At 47.1% G+C, this 17,624-nt stretch overlaps 39 non-coding genes across 39 annotated transcripts; 31 read left to right on the top strand and 8 right to left on the bottom strand.

Moving 5' to 3' along the window:
• Window positions 1-453: 453 nt before the first annotated feature.
• Window positions 454-527, bottom strand: TRNAN-GUU (transfer RNA asparagine (anticodon GUU)). The gene has a single exon. It is a non-coding gene; the product is annotated as a tRNA-Asn (tRNA).
• A 451-nt stretch (window positions 528-978) lies between these two features.
• Window positions 979-1,050, top strand: TRNAG-UCC (transfer RNA glycine (anticodon UCC)). Its single transcript has one exon. It is a non-coding gene; the product is annotated as a tRNA-Gly (tRNA).
• Window positions 1,051-1,383: 333 nt separating this feature from the next.
• On the top strand, window positions 1,384-1,456 carry TRNAA-AGC (transfer RNA alanine (anticodon AGC)). Its single transcript has one exon. It is a non-coding gene; the product is annotated as a tRNA-Ala (tRNA).
• A 92-nt stretch (window positions 1,457-1,548) lies between these two features.
• On the top strand, window positions 1,549-1,635 carry TRNAY-GUA (transfer RNA tyrosine (anticodon GUA)). The gene is given in 2 exon segments: window positions 1,549-1,585; window positions 1,600-1,635. It is a non-coding gene; the product is annotated as a tRNA-Tyr (tRNA).
• A 765-nt stretch (window positions 1,636-2,400) lies between these two features.
• Window positions 2,401-2,472, top strand: TRNAG-UCC (transfer RNA glycine (anticodon UCC)). The gene has a single exon. It is a non-coding gene; the product is annotated as a tRNA-Gly (tRNA).
• An 816-nt stretch (window positions 2,473-3,288) lies between these two features.
• On the bottom strand, window positions 3,289-3,362 carry TRNAN-GUU (transfer RNA asparagine (anticodon GUU)). Its single transcript has one exon. It is a non-coding gene; the product is annotated as a tRNA-Asn (tRNA).
• Window positions 3,363-3,813: 451 nt separating this feature from the next.
• TRNAG-UCC (transfer RNA glycine (anticodon UCC)) lies at window positions 3,814-3,885 on the top strand. The gene has a single exon. It is a non-coding gene; the product is annotated as a tRNA-Gly (tRNA).
• A 339-nt stretch (window positions 3,886-4,224) lies between these two features.
• TRNAA-AGC (transfer RNA alanine (anticodon AGC)) lies at window positions 4,225-4,297 on the top strand. Its single transcript has one exon. It is a non-coding gene; the product is annotated as a tRNA-Ala (tRNA).
• A 92-nt stretch (window positions 4,298-4,389) lies between these two features.
• Window positions 4,390-4,476, top strand: TRNAY-GUA (transfer RNA tyrosine (anticodon GUA)). The gene is given in 2 exon segments: window positions 4,390-4,426; window positions 4,441-4,476. It is a non-coding gene; the product is annotated as a tRNA-Tyr (tRNA).
• An 816-nt stretch (window positions 4,477-5,292) lies between these two features.
• TRNAY-GUA (transfer RNA tyrosine (anticodon GUA)) lies at window positions 5,293-5,379 on the top strand. Its single transcript is given in 2 exon segments — window positions 5,293-5,329; window positions 5,344-5,379. It is a non-coding gene; the product is annotated as a tRNA-Tyr (tRNA).
• A 231-nt stretch (window positions 5,380-5,610) lies between these two features.
• TRNAN-GUU (transfer RNA asparagine (anticodon GUU)) lies at window positions 5,611-5,684 on the bottom strand. Its single transcript has one exon. It is a non-coding gene; the product is annotated as a tRNA-Asn (tRNA).
• A 451-nt stretch (window positions 5,685-6,135) lies between these two features.
• Window positions 6,136-6,207, top strand: TRNAG-UCC (transfer RNA glycine (anticodon UCC)). Its single transcript has one exon. It is a non-coding gene; the product is annotated as a tRNA-Gly (tRNA).
• Window positions 6,208-6,535: 328 nt separating this feature from the next.
• TRNAA-AGC (transfer RNA alanine (anticodon AGC)) lies at window positions 6,536-6,608 on the top strand. Its single transcript has one exon. It is a non-coding gene; the product is annotated as a tRNA-Ala (tRNA).
• A 92-nt stretch (window positions 6,609-6,700) lies between these two features.
• On the top strand, window positions 6,701-6,787 carry TRNAY-GUA (transfer RNA tyrosine (anticodon GUA)). The gene is given in 2 exon segments: window positions 6,701-6,737; window positions 6,752-6,787. It is a non-coding gene; the product is annotated as a tRNA-Tyr (tRNA).
• Window positions 6,788-7,543: 756 nt separating this feature from the next.
• TRNAG-UCC (transfer RNA glycine (anticodon UCC)) lies at window positions 7,544-7,615 on the top strand. Its single transcript has one exon. It is a non-coding gene; the product is annotated as a tRNA-Gly (tRNA).
• Window positions 7,616-7,947: 332 nt separating this feature from the next.
• On the top strand, window positions 7,948-8,020 carry TRNAA-AGC (transfer RNA alanine (anticodon AGC)). Its single transcript has one exon. It is a non-coding gene; the product is annotated as a tRNA-Ala (tRNA).
• A 92-nt stretch (window positions 8,021-8,112) lies between these two features.
• TRNAY-GUA (transfer RNA tyrosine (anticodon GUA)) lies at window positions 8,113-8,199 on the top strand. The gene is given in 2 exon segments: window positions 8,113-8,149; window positions 8,164-8,199. It is a non-coding gene; the product is annotated as a tRNA-Tyr (tRNA).
• Window positions 8,200-8,430: 231 nt separating this feature from the next.
• Window positions 8,431-8,504, bottom strand: TRNAN-GUU (transfer RNA asparagine (anticodon GUU)). The gene has a single exon. It is a non-coding gene; the product is annotated as a tRNA-Asn (tRNA).
• A 451-nt stretch (window positions 8,505-8,955) lies between these two features.
• Window positions 8,956-9,027, top strand: TRNAG-UCC (transfer RNA glycine (anticodon UCC)). The gene has a single exon. It is a non-coding gene; the product is annotated as a tRNA-Gly (tRNA).
• Window positions 9,028-9,354: 327 nt separating this feature from the next.
• On the top strand, window positions 9,355-9,427 carry TRNAA-AGC (transfer RNA alanine (anticodon AGC)). The gene has a single exon. It is a non-coding gene; the product is annotated as a tRNA-Ala (tRNA).
• Window positions 9,428-9,519: 92 nt separating this feature from the next.
• Window positions 9,520-9,606, top strand: TRNAY-GUA (transfer RNA tyrosine (anticodon GUA)). Its single transcript is given in 2 exon segments — window positions 9,520-9,556; window positions 9,571-9,606. It is a non-coding gene; the product is annotated as a tRNA-Tyr (tRNA).
• A 231-nt stretch (window positions 9,607-9,837) lies between these two features.
• TRNAN-GUU (transfer RNA asparagine (anticodon GUU)) lies at window positions 9,838-9,911 on the bottom strand. Its single transcript has one exon. It is a non-coding gene; the product is annotated as a tRNA-Asn (tRNA).
• Window positions 9,912-10,362: 451 nt separating this feature from the next.
• On the top strand, window positions 10,363-10,434 carry TRNAG-UCC (transfer RNA glycine (anticodon UCC)). The gene has a single exon. It is a non-coding gene; the product is annotated as a tRNA-Gly (tRNA).
• A 327-nt stretch (window positions 10,435-10,761) lies between these two features.
• Window positions 10,762-10,834, top strand: TRNAA-AGC (transfer RNA alanine (anticodon AGC)). Its single transcript has one exon. It is a non-coding gene; the product is annotated as a tRNA-Ala (tRNA).
• Window positions 10,835-10,926: 92 nt separating this feature from the next.
• TRNAY-GUA (transfer RNA tyrosine (anticodon GUA)) lies at window positions 10,927-11,013 on the top strand. The gene is given in 2 exon segments: window positions 10,927-10,963; window positions 10,978-11,013. It is a non-coding gene; the product is annotated as a tRNA-Tyr (tRNA).
• Window positions 11,014-11,769: 756 nt separating this feature from the next.
• TRNAG-UCC (transfer RNA glycine (anticodon UCC)) lies at window positions 11,770-11,841 on the top strand. The gene has a single exon. It is a non-coding gene; the product is annotated as a tRNA-Gly (tRNA).
• Window positions 11,842-12,434: 593 nt separating this feature from the next.
• On the top strand, window positions 12,435-12,521 carry TRNAY-GUA (transfer RNA tyrosine (anticodon GUA)). Its single transcript is given in 2 exon segments — window positions 12,435-12,471; window positions 12,486-12,521. It is a non-coding gene; the product is annotated as a tRNA-Tyr (tRNA).
• A 231-nt stretch (window positions 12,522-12,752) lies between these two features.
• TRNAN-GUU (transfer RNA asparagine (anticodon GUU)) lies at window positions 12,753-12,826 on the bottom strand. The gene has a single exon. It is a non-coding gene; the product is annotated as a tRNA-Asn (tRNA).
• A 451-nt stretch (window positions 12,827-13,277) lies between these two features.
• On the top strand, window positions 13,278-13,349 carry TRNAG-UCC (transfer RNA glycine (anticodon UCC)). Its single transcript has one exon. It is a non-coding gene; the product is annotated as a tRNA-Gly (tRNA).
• A 327-nt stretch (window positions 13,350-13,676) lies between these two features.
• Window positions 13,677-13,749, top strand: TRNAA-AGC (transfer RNA alanine (anticodon AGC)). Its single transcript has one exon. It is a non-coding gene; the product is annotated as a tRNA-Ala (tRNA).
• A 92-nt stretch (window positions 13,750-13,841) lies between these two features.
• On the top strand, window positions 13,842-13,928 carry TRNAY-GUA (transfer RNA tyrosine (anticodon GUA)). The gene is given in 2 exon segments: window positions 13,842-13,878; window positions 13,893-13,928. It is a non-coding gene; the product is annotated as a tRNA-Tyr (tRNA).
• Window positions 13,929-14,684: 756 nt separating this feature from the next.
• TRNAG-UCC (transfer RNA glycine (anticodon UCC)) lies at window positions 14,685-14,756 on the top strand. The gene has a single exon. It is a non-coding gene; the product is annotated as a tRNA-Gly (tRNA).
• A 594-nt stretch (window positions 14,757-15,350) lies between these two features.
• Window positions 15,351-15,437, top strand: TRNAY-GUA (transfer RNA tyrosine (anticodon GUA)). Its single transcript is given in 2 exon segments — window positions 15,351-15,387; window positions 15,402-15,437. It is a non-coding gene; the product is annotated as a tRNA-Tyr (tRNA).
• A 231-nt stretch (window positions 15,438-15,668) lies between these two features.
• TRNAN-GUU (transfer RNA asparagine (anticodon GUU)) lies at window positions 15,669-15,742 on the bottom strand. Its single transcript has one exon. It is a non-coding gene; the product is annotated as a tRNA-Asn (tRNA).
• A 451-nt stretch (window positions 15,743-16,193) lies between these two features.
• Window positions 16,194-16,265, top strand: TRNAG-UCC (transfer RNA glycine (anticodon UCC)). The gene has a single exon. It is a non-coding gene; the product is annotated as a tRNA-Gly (tRNA).
• Window positions 16,266-16,612: 347 nt separating this feature from the next.
• On the top strand, window positions 16,613-16,685 carry TRNAA-AGC (transfer RNA alanine (anticodon AGC)). Its single transcript has one exon. It is a non-coding gene; the product is annotated as a tRNA-Ala (tRNA).
• Window positions 16,686-16,777: 92 nt separating this feature from the next.
• On the top strand, window positions 16,778-16,864 carry TRNAY-GUA (transfer RNA tyrosine (anticodon GUA)). The gene is given in 2 exon segments: window positions 16,778-16,814; window positions 16,829-16,864. It is a non-coding gene; the product is annotated as a tRNA-Tyr (tRNA).
• A 165-nt stretch (window positions 16,865-17,029) lies between these two features.
• Window positions 17,030-17,103, bottom strand: TRNAN-GUU (transfer RNA asparagine (anticodon GUU)). The gene has a single exon. It is a non-coding gene; the product is annotated as a tRNA-Asn (tRNA).
• Window positions 17,104-17,306: 203 nt separating this feature from the next.
• TRNAY-GUA (transfer RNA tyrosine (anticodon GUA)) lies at window positions 17,307-17,393 on the top strand. The gene is given in 2 exon segments: window positions 17,307-17,343; window positions 17,358-17,393. It is a non-coding gene; the product is annotated as a tRNA-Tyr (tRNA).
• The last annotated feature ends 231 nt before the right edge of the window (window positions 17,394-17,624 follow it).

The following is a 17,624-nucleotide window of genomic DNA, read 5'->3' on the forward strand; positions in this document are numbered from 1 at the left end:
CTTAGCATGCGAGAGGTAGCGGGATCGATGCCTGCATCCTCCAAAAACTTTTTGACTTTTTCAAACATCTTTTTAGCTAATGCTCATGGCACTCTTAGCCAAGCCAAAGAGTTGCACACACCCGGCTTTGCCAATCCTTCGATAGCTCAGCTGGTAGAGCGGAGGACTGTAGTAGAACAATCGGCAATCCTTAGGTCGCTGGTTTGATTCTGGCTCGAAGGACATTTTTTTGGGGGGTATGTTTTCATTTGGGATGTTTCAAGCTGCTGAAACACACACACTTCCGCTGACCCCTACTCTTAACACTAGAAACACCCTTTCCAGAGAGGTCTCCCGTCAACATTGGGACTTTAAAACAGGCACAGAGACCAAGCTTTCAGTTGAGAGCACATCTAAGGCTCGCCAAAGAACCACCTTTAGCTGTGACGTGCAACCAAATCAAAAAGGGGACCTCGTCCCTGGGTGGGCTTGAACCACCAACCTTTCGGTTAACAGCCGAACGCGCTAACCGATTGCGCCACAGAGACAACGGTGCTGCATGCTCGTGACTAGGCACAAGCGAAAACCCAAATGCTGGTCTCCAGGTGGACTTCAGCCCATAACAATCGGCTTTTAAGCTAAACTTGCTGAAACGGCAGAGACCGCCTTCCCGCTAGCAGCTTGACAGGAACCAGAGGGTAGTTATGCTTCTCATCTCCTTTACAGACAGAAGCAGAGTGGCGCAGCGGAAGCGTGCTGGGCCCATAACCCAGAGGTCGATGGATCGAAACCATCCTCTGCTAAGCAATCAATTTTACTGTTTCCACCATTGTAATTGAGGCAAGTTCGTTTCTAGGCCAACGCATTGTTCCTCTTCTTTGGAGGTGTTTTAAGGTCTTTGTGAACGAATTTTGCTCTTCATGATAGCAGAAGTAGTCAGTCTAAGCCATGCGAATCACTGACGTCACCGACATCACCGACATCACAGCTGTCAAAGAAGCGTTGGTGGTATAGTGGTAAGCATAGCTGCCTTCCAAGCAGTTGACCCGGGTTCGATTCCCGGCCAACGCATTTCTTTCAAGGTTTTGTCACCTGTCTCCTATGCTTGCTCTTTCATGGTAAAAAATTTTGCAGCTAGAAGCACCCTTTCAGCTCCTTACATTACAATGCTCCTCCCATTACAATGCTCCTCCCAAAAGGGTCCCATGGCTCTAGAGCCTCATCTGCTACATAACAACTTTCTTGTCCTAAGTATTAAGCCACGCGAAGCTCTGTAAACATCCCAGTCTTAGTCTTCTAATGTCAAAAATATTTTGACACTTAAAAAAAAAAAAAAAAAAAAAATTTCAAACAGTTACAGAGATTGATCAGTGGATTGCGTGGCTAAATGCGTGGGTCAGACATGGGGGATTAGCTCAAATGGTAGAGCGCTCGCTTAGCATGCGAGAGGTAGCGGGATCGATGCCCGCATCCTCCAAAAACTTTTTGACTTTTTCAAACATCTTTTTAGCTAATGCTCATGGCACTCTTAGCCAAGCCAAAGAGTTGCACACACCCAGCTTTGCCAATCCTTCGATAGCTCAGCTGGTAGAGCGGAGGACTGTAGTAGAACAATCGGCAATCCTTAGGTCGCTGGTTCGATTCCGGCTCGAAGGACATTTTTTTGGGGGGTATGTTTTCATTTGGGATGTTTCAAGCTGCTGAAACACACACACTTCCGCTGACCCCTACTCTTAACACTAGAAACACCCTTTCCAGAGAGGTCTCCCGTCAACATTGGGACTTTAAAACAGGCACAGAGACCAAGCTTTCAGTTGAGAGCACATCTAAGGCTCGCCAAAGAACCACCTTTAGCTGTGACGTGCAACCAAATCAAAAAGGGGACCTCGTCCCTGGGTGGGCTTGAACCACCAACCTTTCGGTTAACAGCCGAACGCGCTAACCGATTGCGCCACAGATACAACGGTGCTGCATGCTCGTGACTAGGCACAAGCGAAAACCCAAATGCTGGTCTCCAGGTGGACTTCAGCCCATAACAATCGGCTTTTAAGCTAAACTTGCTGAAACGGCAGAGACCGCCTTCCCGCTAGCAGCTTGACAGGAACCAGAGGGTAGTTATGCTTCTCATCTCCTTTACAGACAGAAGCAGAGTGGCGCAGCGGAAGCGTGCTGGGCCCATAACCCAGAGGTCGATGGATCGAAACCATCCTCTGCTAAGCAATCAATTTTACTGTTTCCACCATTGTAATTGAGGCAAGTTCGTTTCTAGGCCAACGCATTGTTCCTCTTCTTTGGAGGTGTTTTAAGGTCTTTGTGAACGAATTTTGCTCTTCATGATAGCAGAAGTAGTCAGTCTAAGCCATGCGAATCACAGACGTCACCGACATCACCGACATCACCGACATCACAGCTGTCAAAGAAGCGTTGGTGGTATAGTGGTAAGCATAGCTGCCTTCCAAGCAGTTGACCCGGGTTCGATTCCCGGCCAACGCATTTCTTTCAAGGTTTTGTCACCTGTCTCCTATGCTTGCTCTTTCATGGTAAAAAATTTTGCAGCTAGAAGCACCCTTTCAGCTCCTTACATTACAATGCTCCTCCCATTACAATGCTCCTCCCAAAAGGGTCCCATGGCTCTAGAGCCTCATCTGCTACATAACAACTTTCTTGTCCTAAGTATTAAGCCACGCGAAGCTCTGTAAACATCCCAGTCTTAGTCTTCTAATGTCAAAAATATTTTGACACTTAAAAAAAAAAAAAAAAAAAAAATTTCAAACAGTTACAGAGATTGATCAGTGGATTGCGTGGCTAAATGCGTGGGTCAGACATGGGGGATTAGCTCAAATGGTAGAGCGCTCGCTTAGCATGCGAGAGGTAGCGGGATCGATGCCTGCATCCTCCAAAAACTTTTTGACTTTTTCAAACATCTTTTTAGCTAATGCTCATGGCACTCTTAGCCAAGCCAAAGAGTTGCACACACCCGGCTTTGCCAATCCTTCGATAGCTCAGCTGGTAGAGCGGAGGACTGTAGTAGAACAATCGGCAATCCTTAGGTCGCTGGTTCGATTCTGGCTCGAAGGACATTTTTTTGGGGGGTATGTTTTCATTTGGGATGTTTCAAGCTGCTGAAACACACACACTTCCGCTGACCCCTACTCTTAACACTAGAAACACCCTTTCCAGAGAGGTCTCCCATCAACATTGGGACTTTAAAACAGGCACAGAGACCAAGCTTTCAGTTGAGAGCACATCTAAGGCTCGCCAAAGAACCACCTTTAGCTGTGACGTGCAACCAAATCAAAAAGGGGACCTCGTCCCTGGGTGGGCTTGAACCACCAACCTTTCGGTTAACAGCCGAACGCGCTAACCGATTGCGCCACAGAGACAACGGTGCTGCATGCTCGTGACTAGGCACAAGCGAAAACCCAAATGCTGGTCTCCAGGTGGACTTCAGCCCATAACAATCGGCTTTTAAGCTAAACTTGCTGAAACGGCAGAGACCGCCTTCCCGCTAGCAGCTTGACAGGAACCAGAGGGTAGTTATGCTTCTCATCTCCTTTACAGACAGAAGCAGAGTGGCGCAGCGGAAGCGTGCTGGGCCCATAACCCAGAGGTCGATGGATCGAAACCATCCTCTGCTAAGCAATCAATTTTACTGTTTCCACCATTGTAATTGAGGCAAGTTCGTTTCTAGGCCAACGCATTGTTCCTCTTCTTTGGAGGTGTTTTAAGGTCTTTGTGAACGAATTTTGCTCTTCATGATAGCAGAAGTAGTCAGTCTAAGCCATGCGAATCACAGACGTCACCGACATCACCGACATCACAGCTGTCACAGAAGCGTTGGTGGTATAGTGGTAAGCATAGCTGCCTTCCAAGCAGTTGACCCGGGTTCGATTCCCGGCCAACGCATTTCTTTCAAGGTTTTGTCACCTGTCTCCTATGCTTGCTCTTTCATGGTAAAAAATTTTGCAGCTAGAAGCACCCTTTCAGCTCCTTACATTACAATGCTCCTCCCATTACAATGCTCCTCCCAAAAGGGTCCCATGGCTCTAGAGCCTCATCTGCTACATAACAACTTTCTTGTCCTAAGTATTAAGCCACGCGAAGCTCTGTAAACATTCCAGTCTTAGTCTTCTAATGTCAAAAATATTTTGACACTTAAAAAAAAAAAAAAAAAAAAAAAAAAAGTTTCAAACAGTTACAGAGATTGATCAGTGGATTGCGTGGCTAAATGCGTGGGTCAGACATGGGGGATTAGCTCAAATGGTAGAGCGCTCGCTTAGCATGCGAGAGGTAGCGGGATCGATGCCCGCATCCTCCAAAAACTTTTTGACTTTTTCAAACATCTTTTTAGCTAATGCTCATGGCACTCTTAGCCAAGCCAAAGAGTTGCACACACCCAGCTTTGCCAATCCTTCGATAGCTCAGCTGGTAGAGCGGAGGACTGTAGTAGAACAATCGGCAATCCTTAGGTCGCTGGTTCGATTCCGGCTCGAAGGACATTTTTTTGGGGGGTATGTTTTCATTTGGGATGTTTCAAGCTGCTGAAACACACACACTTCCGCTGACCCCTACTCTTAACACTAGAAACACCCTTTCCAGAGAGGTCTCCCGTCAACATTGGGACTTTAAAACAGGCACAGAGACCAAGCTTTCAGTTGAGAGCACATCTAAGGCTTGCCAAAGAACCACCTTTAGCTGTGACGTGCAACCAAATCAAAAAGGGGACCTCGTCCCTGGGTGGGCTTGAACCACCAACCTTTCGGTTAACAGCAGAACGCGCTAACCGATTGCGCCACAGAGACAACGGTGCTGCATGCTCGTGACTAGGCACAAGCGAAAACCCAAATGCTGGTCTCCAGGTGGACTTCAGCCCATAACAATCGGCTTTTAAGCTAAACTTGCTGAAACGGCAGAGACCGCCTTCCCACTAGCAGCTTGACAGGAACCAGAGGGTAGTTATGCTTCTCATCTCCTTTACAGACAGAAGCAGAGTGGCGCAGCGGAAGCGTGCTGGGCCCATAACCCAGAGGTCGATGGATCGAAACCATCCTCTGCTAAGCAATCAATTTTACTGTTTCCACCATTGTAATTGAGGCAAGTTCGTTTCTAGGCCAACGCATTGTTCCTCTTCTTTGGAGGTGTTTTAAGGTCTTTGTGAACGAATTTTGCTCTTCATGATAGCAGAAGTAGTCAGTCTAAGCCATGCGAATCACAGACGTCACCGACATCACCGACATCACAGCTGTCAAAGAAGCGTTGGTGGTATAGTGGTTTAGCCAAGCCAAAGAGTTGCACACACCCAGCTTTGCCAATCCTTCGATAGCTCAGCTGGTAGAGCGGAGGACTGTAGTAGAACAATCGGCAATCCTTAGGTCGCTGGTTCGATTCCGGCTCGAAGGACATTTTTTTGGGGGGTATGTTTTCATTTGGGATGTTTCAAGATGATGAAAAACACACACTTCCGCTGACCCCTGCTCTTAACACTAGAAACACCCTTTCCAGAGAGGTCTCCCGTCAACATTGGGACTTTAAAACAGGCACAGAGACCAAGCTTTCAGTTGAGAGCACATCTAAGGCTCGCCAAAGAACCACCTTTAGCTGTGACGTGCAACCAAATCAAAAAGGGGACCTCGTCCCTGGGTGGGCTTGAACCACCAACCTTTCGGTTAACAGCCGAACGCGCTAACCGATTGCGCCACAGAGACAACAGTGCTGCATGCTCGTGACTAGGCACAAGCGAAAACCCAAATGCTGGTCTCCAGGTGGACTTCAGCCCATAACAATCGGCTTTTAAGCTAAACTTGCTGAATCGGCAGAGACCGCCTTCCCGCTAGCAGCTTGACAGGAACCAGAGGGTAGTTATGCTTCTCATCTCATTTACAGACAGAAGCAGAGTGGCGCAGCGGAAGCGTGCTGGGCCCATAACCCAGAGGTCGATGGATCGAAACCATCCTCTGCTAAGCAATCAATTTTACTGTTTCCACCATTGTAATTGAGGCAAGTTCGTTTCTAGGCCAACGCATTGTTCCTCTTCTTTGGAGGTGTTTTAAGGTCTTTGTGAACGAATTTTGCTCTTCATGATAGCAGAAGTAGTCAGTCTAAGCCATGCGAATCACAGACGTCACCGACATCACCGACATCACAGCTGTCAAAGAAGCGTTGGTGGTATAGTGGTAAGCATAGCTGCCTTCCAAGCAGTTGACCCGGGTTCGATTCCCGGCCAACACATTTCTTTCAAGGTTTTGTCACCTGTCTCCTATGCTTGCTCTTTCATGGTAAAAAATTTTGCAGCTAGAAGCACCCTTTCAGCTCCTTACATTACAATGCTCCTCCCATTACAATGCTCCTCCCAAAAGGGTCCCATGGCTCTAGAGCCTCATCTGCTACATAACAACTTTCTTGTCCTAAGTATTAAGCCACGCGAAGCTCTGTAAACATCCCAGTCTTAGTCTTCTAATGTCAAAAATATTTTGACACTTAAAAAAAAAAAAAAAAGTTTCAAACAGTTACAGAGATTGATCAGTGGATTGCGTGGCTAAATGCGTGGGTCAGACATGGGGGATTAGCTCAAATGGTAGAGCGCTCGCTTAGCATGCGAGAGGTAGCGGGATCGATGCCCGCATCCTCCAAAAACTTTTTGACTTTTTCAAACATCTTTTTAGCTAATGCTCATGGCACTCTTAGCCAAGCCAAAGAGTTGCACACACCCAGCTTTGCCAATCCTTCGATAGCTCAGCTGGTAGAGCGGAGGACTGTAGTAGAACAATCGGCAATCCTTAGGTCGCTGGTTCGATTCCGGCTCGAAGGACATTTTTTTGGGGGGTATGTTTTCATTTGGGATGTTTCAAGCTGCTGAAACACACACACTTCCGCTGACCCCTACTCTTAACACTAGAAACACCCTTTCCAGAGAGGTCTCCCGTCAACATTGGGACTTTAAAACAGGCACAGAGACCAAGCTTTCAGTTGAGAGCACATCTAAGGCTCGCCAAAGAACCACCTTTAGCTGTGACGTGCAACCAAATCAAAAAGGGGACCTCGTCCCTGGGTGGGCTTGAACCAACAACCTTTTGGTTAACAGCCGAACGCGCTAACCGATTGCGCCACAGAGACAACGGTGCTGCATGCTCGTGACTAGGCACAAGCGAAAACCCAAATGCTGGTCTCCAGGTGGACTTCAGCCCATAACAATCGGCTTTTAAGCTAAACTTGCTGAAACGGCAGAGACCGCCTTCCCACTAGCAGCTTGACAGGAACCAGAGGGTAGTTATGCTTCTCATCTCCTTTACAGACAGAAGCAGAGTGGCGCAGCGGAAGCGTGCTGGGCCCATAACCCAGAGGTCGATGGATCGAAACCATCCTCTGCTAAGCAATCAATTTTACTGTTTCCACCATTGTAATTGAGGCAAGTTCGTTTCTAGGCCAACGCATTGTTCCTCTTCTTTGGAGGTGTTTTAAGGTCTTTGTGAACGAATTTTGCTCTTCATGATAGCAGAAGTAGTCAGTCTAAGCCATGCGAATCACAGACGTCACCGACATCACCGACATCACAGCTGTCAAAGAAGTGTTGGTGGTATAGTGGTAAGCATAGCTGCCTTCCAAGCAGTTGACCCGGGTTCGATTCCCGGCCAACGCATTTCTTTCAAGGTTTTGTCACCTGTCTCCTATGCTTGCTCTTTCATGGTAAAAAATTTTGCAGCTAGAAGCACCCTTTCAGCTCCTTACATTACAATGCTCCTCCCATTACAATGCTCCTCCCAAAAGGGTCCCATGGCTCTAGAGCCTCATCTGCTACATAACAACTTTCTTGTCCTAAGTATTAAGCCACGCGAAGCTCTGTAAACATTCCAGTCTTAGTCTTCTAATGTCAAAAATATTTTGACACTTAAAAAAAAAAAAAAAAAAAAGTTTCAAACAGTTACAGAGATTGATCAGTGGATTGCGTGGCTAAATGCGTGGGTCAGACATGGGGGATTAGCTCAAATGGTAGAGCGCTCGCTTAGCATGCGAGAGGTAGCGGGATCGATGCCCGCATCCTCCAAAAACTTTTTGACTTTTTCAAACATCTTTTTAGCTAATGCTCATGGCACTCTTAGCCAAGCCAAAGAGTTGCACACACCCAGCTTTGCCAATCCTTCGATAGCTCAGCTGGTAGAGCGGAGGACTGTAGTAGAACAATCGGCAATCCTTAGGTCGCTGGTTCGATTCCGGCTCGAAGGACATTTTTTTGGGGGGTATGTTTTCATTTGGGATGTTTCAAGCTGCTGAAACACACACACTTCCGCTGACCCCTACTCTTAACACTAGAAACACCCTTTCCAGAGAGGTCTCCCGTCAACATTGGGACTTTAAAACAGGCACAGAGACCAAGCTTTCAGTTGAGAGCACATCTAAGGCTCGCCAAAGAACCACCTTTAGCTGTGACGTGCAACCAAATCAAAAAGGGGACCTCGTCCCTGGGTGGGCTTGAACCACCAACCTTTCGGTTAACAGCCGAACGCGCTAACCGATTGCGCCACAGAGACAACGGTGCTGCATGCTCGTGACTAGGCACAAGCGAAAACCCAAATGCTGGTCTCCAGGTGGACTTCAGCCCATAACAATCGGCTTTTAAGCTAAACTTGCTGAAACGGCAGAGACCGCCTTCCCGCTAGCAGCTTGACAGGAACCAGAGGGTAGTTATGCTTCTCATCTCCTTTACAGACAGAAGCAGAGTGGCGCAGCGGAAGCGTGCTGGGCCCATAACCCAGAGGTCGATGGATCGAAACCATCCTCTGCTAAGCAATCAATTTTACTGTTTCCACCATTGTAATTGAGGCAAGTTCGTTTCTAGGCCAACGCATTGTTCCTCTTCTTTGGAGGTGTTTTAAGGTCTTTGTGAACGAATTTTGCTCTTCATGATAGCAGAAGTAGTCAGTCTAAGCCATGCGAATCACAGACGTCACCGACATCACCGACATCACAGCTGTCACAGAAGCGTTGGTGGTATAGTGGTAAGCATAGCTGCCTTCCAAGCAGTTGACCCGGGTTCGATTCCCGGCCAATGCATTTCTTTCAAGGTTTTGTCACCTGTCTCCTATGCTTGCTCTTTCATGGTAAAAAATTTTGCAGCTAGAAGCACCCTTTCAGCTCCTTACATTACAATGCTCCTCCCATTACAATGCTCCTCCCAAAAGGGTCCCATGGCTCTAGAGCCTCATCTGCTACATAACAACTTTCTTGTCCTAAGTATTAAGCCACGCGAAGCTCTGTAAACATCCCAGTCTTAGTCTTCTAATGTCAAAAATATTTTGACACTTAAAAAAAAAAAAAAAGTTTCAAACAGTTACAGAGATTGATCAGTGGATTGCGTGGCTAAATGCGTGGGTCAGACATGGGGGATTAGCTCAAATGGTAGAGCGCTCGCTTAGCATGCGAGAGGTAGCGGGATCGATGCCCGCATCCTCCAAAAACTTTTTGACTTTTTCAAACATCTTTTTAGCTAATGCTCATGGCACTCTTAGCCAAGCCAAAGAGTTGCACACACCCAGCTTTGCCAATCCTTCGATAGCTCAGCTGGTAGAGCGGAGGACTGTAGTAGAACAATCGGCAATCCTTAGGTCGCTGGTTCGATTCCGGCTCGAAGGACATTTTTTTGGGGGGTATGTTTTCATTTGGGATGTTTCAAGCTGCTGAAACACACACACTTCCGCTGACCCCTACTCTTAACACTAGAAACACCCTTTCCAGAGAGGTCTCCCGTCAACATTGGGACTTTAAAACAGGCACAGAGACCAAGCTTTCAGTTGAGAGCACATCTAAGGCTCGCCAAAGAACCACCTTTAGCTGTGACGTGCAACCAAATCAAAAAGGGGACCTCGTCCCTGGGTGGGCTTGAACCACCAACCTTTCGGTTAACAGCCGAACGCGCTAACCGATTGCGCCACAGAGACAACGGTGCTGCATGCTCGTGACTAGGCACAAGCGAAAACCCAAATGCTGGTCTCCAGGTGGACTTCAGCCCATAACAATCGGCTTTTAAGCTAAACTTGCTGAAACGGCAGAGACCGCCTTCCCACTAGCAGCTTGACAGGAACCAGAGGGTAGTTATGCTTCTCATCTCCTTTACAGACAGAAGCAGAGTGGCGCAGCGGAAGCGTGCTGGGCCCATAACCCAGAGGTCGATGGATCGAAACCATCCTCTGCTAAGCAATCAATTTTACTGTTTCCACCATTGTAATTGAGGCAAGTTCGTTTCTAGGCCAACGCATTGTTCCTCTTCTTTGGAGGTGTTTTAAGGTCTTTGTGAACGAATTTTGCTCTTCATGATAGCAGAAGTAGTCAGTCTAAGCCATGCGAATCACAGACGTCACCGACATCACCGACATCACAGCTGTCACAGAAGCGTTGGTGGTATAGTGGTAAGCATAGCTGCCTTCCAAGCAGTTGACCCGGGTTCGATTCCCGGCCAATGCATTTCTTTCAAGGTTTTGTCACCTGTCTCCTATGCTTGCTCTTTCATGGTAAAAAATTTTGCAGCTAGAAGCACCCTTTCAGCTCCTTACATTACAATGCTCCTCCCATTACAATGCTCCTCCCAAAAGGGTCCCATGGCTCTAGAGCCTCATCTGCTACATAACAACTTTCTTGTCCTAAGTATTAAGCCACGCGAAGCTCTGTAAACATCCCAGTCTTAGTCTTCTAATGTCAAAAATATTTTGACACTTAAAAAAAAAAAAAAAGTTTCAAACAGTTACAGAGATTGATCAGTGGATTGCGTGGCTAAATGCGTGGGTCAGACATGGGGGATTAGCTCAAATGGTAGAGCGCTCGCTTAGCATGCGAGAGGTAGCGGGATCGATGCCCGCATCCTCCAAAAACTTTTTGACTTTTTCAAACATCTTTTTAGCTAATGCTCATGGCACTCTTAGCCAAGCCAAAGAGTTGCACACACCCAGCTTTGCCAATCCTTCGATAGCTCAGCTGGTAGAGCGGAGGACTGTAGTAGAACAATCGGCAATCCTTAGGTCGCTGGTTCGATTCCGGCTCGAAGGACATTTTTTTGGGGGGTATGTTTTCATTTGGGATGTTTCAAGCTGCTGAAACACACACACTTCCGCTGACCCCTACTCTTAACACTAGAAACACCCTTTCCAGAGAGGTCTCCCGTCAACATTGGGACTTTAAAACAGGCACAGAGACCAAGCTTTCAGTTGAGAGCACATCTAAGGCTCGCCAAAGAACCACCTTTAGCTGTGACGTGCAACCAAATCAAAAAGGGGACCTCGTCCCTGGGTGGGCTTGAACCAACAACCTTTTGGTTAACAGCCGAACGCGCTAACCGATTGCGCCACAGAGACAACGGTGCTGCATGCTCGTGACTAGGCACAAGCGAAAACCCAAATGCTGGTCTCCAGGTGGACTTCAGCCCATAACAATCGGCTTTTAAGCTAAACTTGCTGAAACGGCAGAGACCGCCTTCCCACTAGCAGCTTGACAGGAACCAGAGGGTAGTTATGCTTCTCATCTCCTTTACAGACAGAAGCAGAGTGGCGCAGCGGAAGCGTGCTGGGCCCATAACCCAGAGGTCGATGGATCGAAACCATCCTCTGCTAAGCAATCAATTTTACTGTTTCCACCATTGTAATTGAGGCAAGTTCGTTTCTAGGCCAACGCATTGTTCCTCTTCTTTGGAGGTGTTTTAAGGTCTTTGTGAACGAATTTTGCTCTTCATGATAGCAGAAGTAGTCAGTCTAAGCCATGCGAATCACAGACGTCACCGACATCACCGACATCACAGCTGTCACAGAAGCGTTGGTGGTATAGTGGTAAGCATAGCTGCCTTCCAAGCAGTTGACCCGGGTTCGATTCCCGGCCAATGCATTTCTTTCAAGGTTTTGTCACCTGTCTCCTATGCTTGCTCTTTCATGGTAAAAAATTTTGCAGCTAGAAGCACCCTTTCAGCTCCTTACATTACAATGCTCCTCCCATTACAATGCTCCTCCCAAAAGGGTCCCATGGCTCTAGAGCCTCATCTGCTACATAACAACTTTCTTGTCCTAAGTATTAAGCCACGCGAAGCTCTGTAAACATCCCAGTCTTAGTCTTCTAATGTCAAAAATATTTTGACACTTAAAAAAAAAAAAAAAGTTTCAAACAGTTACGAAGCTCTGTAAACATTCCAGTCTTAGTCTTCTAATGTCAAAAATATTTTGACACTTAAAAAAAAAAAAAAAAAAAAAAAAAAAAAGTTTCAAACAGTTACAGAGATTGATCAGTGGATTGCGTGGCTAAATGCGTGGGTCAGACATGGGGGATTAGCTCAAATGGTAGAGCGCTCGCTTAGCATGCGAGAGCTAGCGGGATCGATGCCCGCATCCTCCAAAAACTTTTTGACTTTTTCAAACATCTTTTTAGCTAATGCTCATGGCACTCTTAGCCAAGCCAAAGAGTTGCACACACCCAGCTTTGCCAATCCTTCGATAGCTCAGCTGGTAGAGCGGAGGACTGTAGTAGAACAATCGGCAATCCTTAGGTCGCTGGTTCGATTCCGGCTCGAAGGACATTTTTTTGGGGGGTATGTTTTCATTTGGGATGTTTCAAGCTGCTGAAACACACACACTTCCGCTGACCCCTACTCTTAACACTAGAAACACCCTTTCCAGAGAGGTCTCCCGTCAACATTGGGACTTTAAAACAGGCACAGAGACCAAGCTTTCAGTTGAGAGCACATCTAAGGCTCGCCAAAGAACCACCTTTAGCTGTGACGTGCAACCAAATCAAAAAGGGGACCTCGTCCCTGGGTGGGCTTGAACCACCAACCTTTCGGTTAACAGCCGAACGCGCTAACCGATTGCGCCACAGAGACAACGGTGCTGCATGCTCGTGACTAGGCACAAGCGAAAACCCAAATGCTGGTCTCCAGGTGGACTTCAGCCCATAACAATCGGCTTTTAAGCTAAACTTGCTGAAACGGCAGAGACCGCCTTCCCACTAGCAGCTTGACAGGAACCAGAGGGTAGTTATGCTTCTCATCTCCTTTACAGACAGAAGCAGAGTGGCGCAGCGGAAGCGTGCTGGGCCCATAACCCAGAGGTCGATGGATCGAAACCATCCTCTGCTAAGCAATCAATTTTACTGTTTCCACCATTGTAATTGAGGCAAGTTCGTTTCTAGGCCAACGCATTGTTCCTCTTCTTTGGAGGTGTTTTAAGGTCTTTGTGAACGAATTTTGCTCTTCATGATAGCAGAAGTAGTCAGTCTAAGCCATGCGAATCACAGACGTCACCGACATCACCGACATCACAGCTGTCACAGAAGCGTTGGTGGTATAGTGGTAAGCATAGCTGCCTTCCAAGCAGTTGACCCGGGTTCGATTCCCGGCCAATGCATTTCTTTCAAGGTTTTGTCACCTGTCTCCTATGCTTGCTCTTTCATGGTAAAAAATTTTGCAGCTAGAAGCACCCTTTCAGCTCCTTACATTACAATGCTCCTCCCATTACAATGCTCCTCCCAAAAGGGTCCCATGGCTCTAGAGCCTCATCTGCTACATAACAACTTTCTTGTCCTAAGTATTAAGCCACGCGAAGCTCTGTAAACATCCCAGTCTTAGTCTTCTAATGTCAAAAATATTTTGACACTTAAAAAAAAAAAAAAAGTTTCAAACAGTTACAGAGATTGATCAGTGGATTGCGTGGCTAAATGCGTGGGTCAGACATGGGGGATTAGCTCAAATGGTAGAGCGCTCGCTTAGCATGCGAGAGGTAGCGGGATCGATGCCCGCATCCTCCAAAAACTTTTTGACTTTTTCAAACATCTTTTTAGCTAATGCTCATGGCACTCTTAGCCAAGCCAAAGAGTTGCACACACCCAGCTTTGCCAATCCTTCGATAGCTCAGCTGGTAGAGCGGAGGACTGTAGTAGAACAATCGGCAATCCTTAGGTCGCTGGTTCGATTCCGGCTCGAAGGACATTTTTTTGGGGGGTATGTTTTCATTTGGGATGTTTCAAGCTGCTGAAACACACACACTTCCGCTGACCCCTACTCTTAACACTAGAAACACCCTTTCCAGAGAGGTCTCCCGTCAACATTGGGACTTTAAAACAGGCACAGAGACCAAGCTTTCAGTTGAGAGCACATCTAAGGCTCGCCAAAGAACCACCTTTAGCTGTGACGTGCAACCAAATCAAAAAGGGGACCTCGTCCCTGGGTGGGCTTGAACCAACAACCTTTTGGTTAACAGCCGAACGCGCTAACCGATTGCGCCACAGAGACAACGGTGCTGCATGCTCGTGACTAGGCACAAGCGAAAACCCAAATGCTGGTCTCCAGGTGGACTTCAGCCCATAACAATCGGCTTTTAAGCTAAACTTGCTGAAACGGCAGAGACCGCCTTCCCACTAGCAGCTTGACAGGAACCAGAGGGTAGTTATGCTTCTCATCTCCTTTACAGACAGAAGCAGAGTGGCGCAGCGGAAGCGTGCTGGGCCCATAACCCAGAGGTCGATGGATCGAAACCATCCTCTGCTAAGCAATCAATTTTACTGTTTCCACCATTGTAATTGAGGCAAGTTCGTTTCTAGGCCAACGCATTGTTCCTCTTCTTTGGAGGTGTTTTAAGGTCTTTGTGAACGAATTTTGCTCTTCATGATAGCAGAAGTAGTCAGTCTAAGCCATGCGAATCACAGACGTCACCGACATCACCGACATCACAGCTGTCACAGAAGCGTTGGTGGTATAGTGGTAAGCATAGCTGCCTTCCAAGCAGTTGACCCGGGTTCGATTCCCGGCCAATGCATTTCTTTCAAGGTTTTGTCACCTGTCTCCTATGCTTGCTCTTTCATGGTAAAAAATTTTGCAGCTAGAAGCACCCTTTCAGCTCCTTACATTACAATGCTCCTCCCATTACAATGCTCCTCCCAAAAGGGTCCCATGGCTCTAGAGCCTCATCTGCTACATAACAACTTTCTTGTCCTAAGTATTAAGCCACGCGAAGCTCTGTAAACATCCCAGTCTTAGTCTTCTAATGTCAAAAATATTTTGACACTTAAAAAAAAAAAAAAAGTTTCAAACAGTTACGAAGCTCTGTAAACATTCCAGTCTTAGTCTTCTAATGTCAAAAATATTTTGACACTTAAAAAAAAAAAAAAAAAAAAAAAAAAAAAAGTTTCAAACAGTTACAGAGATTGATCAGTGGATTGCGTGGCTAAATGCGTGGGTCAGACATGGGGGATTAGCTCAAATGGTAGAGCGCTCGCTTAGCATGCGAGAGCTAGCGGGATCGATGCCCGCATCCTCCAAAAACTTTTTGACTTTTTCAAACATCTTTTTAGCTAATGCTCATGGCACTCTTAGCCAAGCCAAAGAGTTGCACACACCCAGCTTTGCCAATCCTTCGATAGCTCAGCTGGTAGAGCGGAGGACTGTAGTAGAACAATCGGCAATCCTTAGGTCGCTGGTTCGATTCCGGCTCGAAGGACATTTTTTTGGGGGGTATGTTTTCATTTGGGATGTTTCAAGCTGCTGAAACACACACACTTCCGCTGACCCCTACTCTTAACACTAGAAACACCCTTTCCAGAGAGGTCTCCCGTCAACATTGGGACTTTAAAACAGGCACAGAGACCAAGCTTTCAGTTGAGAGCACATCTAAGGCTCGCCAAAGAACCACCTTTAGCTGTGACGTGCAACCAAATCAAAAAGGGGACCTCGTCCCTGGGTGGGCTTGAACCACCAACCTTTCGGTTAACAGCCGAACGCGCTAACCGATTGCGCCACAGAGACAACGGTGCTGCATGCTCGTGACTAGGCACAAGCGAAAACCCAAATGCTGGTCTCCAGGTGGACTTCAGCCCATAACAATCGGCTTTTAAGCTAAACTTGCTGAAACGGCAGAGACCGCCTTCCCACTAGCAGCTTGACAGGAACCAGAGGGTAGTTATGCTTCTCATCTCCTTTACAGACAGAAGCAGAGTGGCGCAGCGGAAGCGTGCTGGGCCCATAACCCAGAGGTCGATGGATCGAAACCATCCTCTGCTAAGCAATCAATTTTACTGTTTCCACCATTGTAATTGAGGCAAGTTCGTTTCTAGGCCAACGCATTGTTCCTCTTCTTTGGAGGTGTTTTAAGGTCTTTGTGAACGAATTTTGCTCTTCATGATAGCAGAAGTAGTCAGTCTAAGCCATGCGAATCACAGACGTCACCGACATCACCGACATCACAGCTGTCACAGAAGCGTTGGTGGTATAGTGGTAAGCATAGCTGCCTTCCAAGCAGTTGACCCGGGTTCGATTCCCGGCCAATGCATTTCTTTCAAGGTTTTGTCACCTGTCTCCTATGCTTGCTCTTTCATGGTAAAAAATTTTGCAGCTAGAAGCACCCTTTCAGCTCCTTACATTACAATGCTCCTCCCATTACAATGCTCCTCCCAAAAGGGTCCCATGGCTCTAGAGCCTCATCTGCTACATAACAACTTTCTTGTCCTAAGTATTAAGCCACGCGAAGCTCTGTAAACATCCCAGTCTTAGTCTTCTAATGTCAAAAATATTTTGACACTTAAAAAAAAAAAAAAAAAAAAAAAGTTTCAAACAGTTACAGAGATTGATCAGTGGATTGCGTGGCTAAATGCGTGGCTAAATGCGTGGGTCAGACATGGGGGATTAGCTCAAATGGTAGAGCGCTCGCTTAGCATGCGAGAGGTAGCGGGATCGATGCCCGCATCCTCCAAAAACTTTTTGACTTTTTCAAACATCTTTTTAGCTAATGCTCATGGCACTCTTAGCCAAGCCAAAGAGTTGCACACACCCAGCTTTGCCAATCCTTCGATAGCTCAGCTGGTAGAGCGGAGGACTGTAGTAGAACAATCGGCAATCCTTAGGTCGCTGGTTCGATTCCGGCTCGAAGGACATTTTTTTGGGGGGTATGTTTTCATTTGGGATGTTTCAAGCTGCTGAAACACACACACTTCCGCTGACCCCTACTCTTAACACTAGAAACACCCTTTCCAGAGAGGTCTCCCGTCAACATTGGGACTTTAGCTGTGACGTGCAACCAAATCAAAAAGGGGACCTCGTCCCTGGGTGGGCTTGAACCACCAACCTTTCGGTTAACAGCCGAACGCGCTAACCGATTGCGCCACAGAGACAACGGTGCTGCATGCTCGTGACTAGGCACAAGCGAAAACCCAAATGCTGGAATCGAACCCGGGTCAACTGCTTGGAAGGCAGCTATGCTTACCACTATACCACCAACGCTTCTTTGACAGCTGTGATGTCGGTGATCTTTTTAGCTAATGCTCATGGCACTCTTAGCCAAGCCAAAGAGTTGCACACACCCAGCTTTGCCAATCCTTCGATAGCTCAGCTGGTAGAGCGGAGGACTGTAGTAGAACAATCGGCAATCCTTAGGTCGCTGGTTCGATTCCGGCTCGAAGGACATTTTTTTGGGGGGTATGTTTTCATTTGGGATGTTTCAAGCTGCTGAAACACACACACTTCCGCTGACCCCTACTCTTAACACTAGAAACACCCTTTCCAGAGAGGTCTCCCGTCAACATTGGGACTTTAAAACAGGCACAGAGACCAAGCTTTCAGTTGAGAGCACATCTAAGGCTCGCCAAAGAACCACCTTTAGCTGTGACGTGCAACCAAATCAAAAAGGGGACCT

Source organism: Hyla sarda, chromosome 3 (genome assembly GCF_029499605.1).
Source record: "Hyla sarda isolate aHylSar1 chromosome 3, aHylSar1.hap1, whole genome shotgun sequence".
Classification (NCBI taxonomy): domain Eukaryota; kingdom Metazoa; phylum Chordata; class Amphibia; order Anura; family Hylidae; genus Hyla; species Hyla sarda.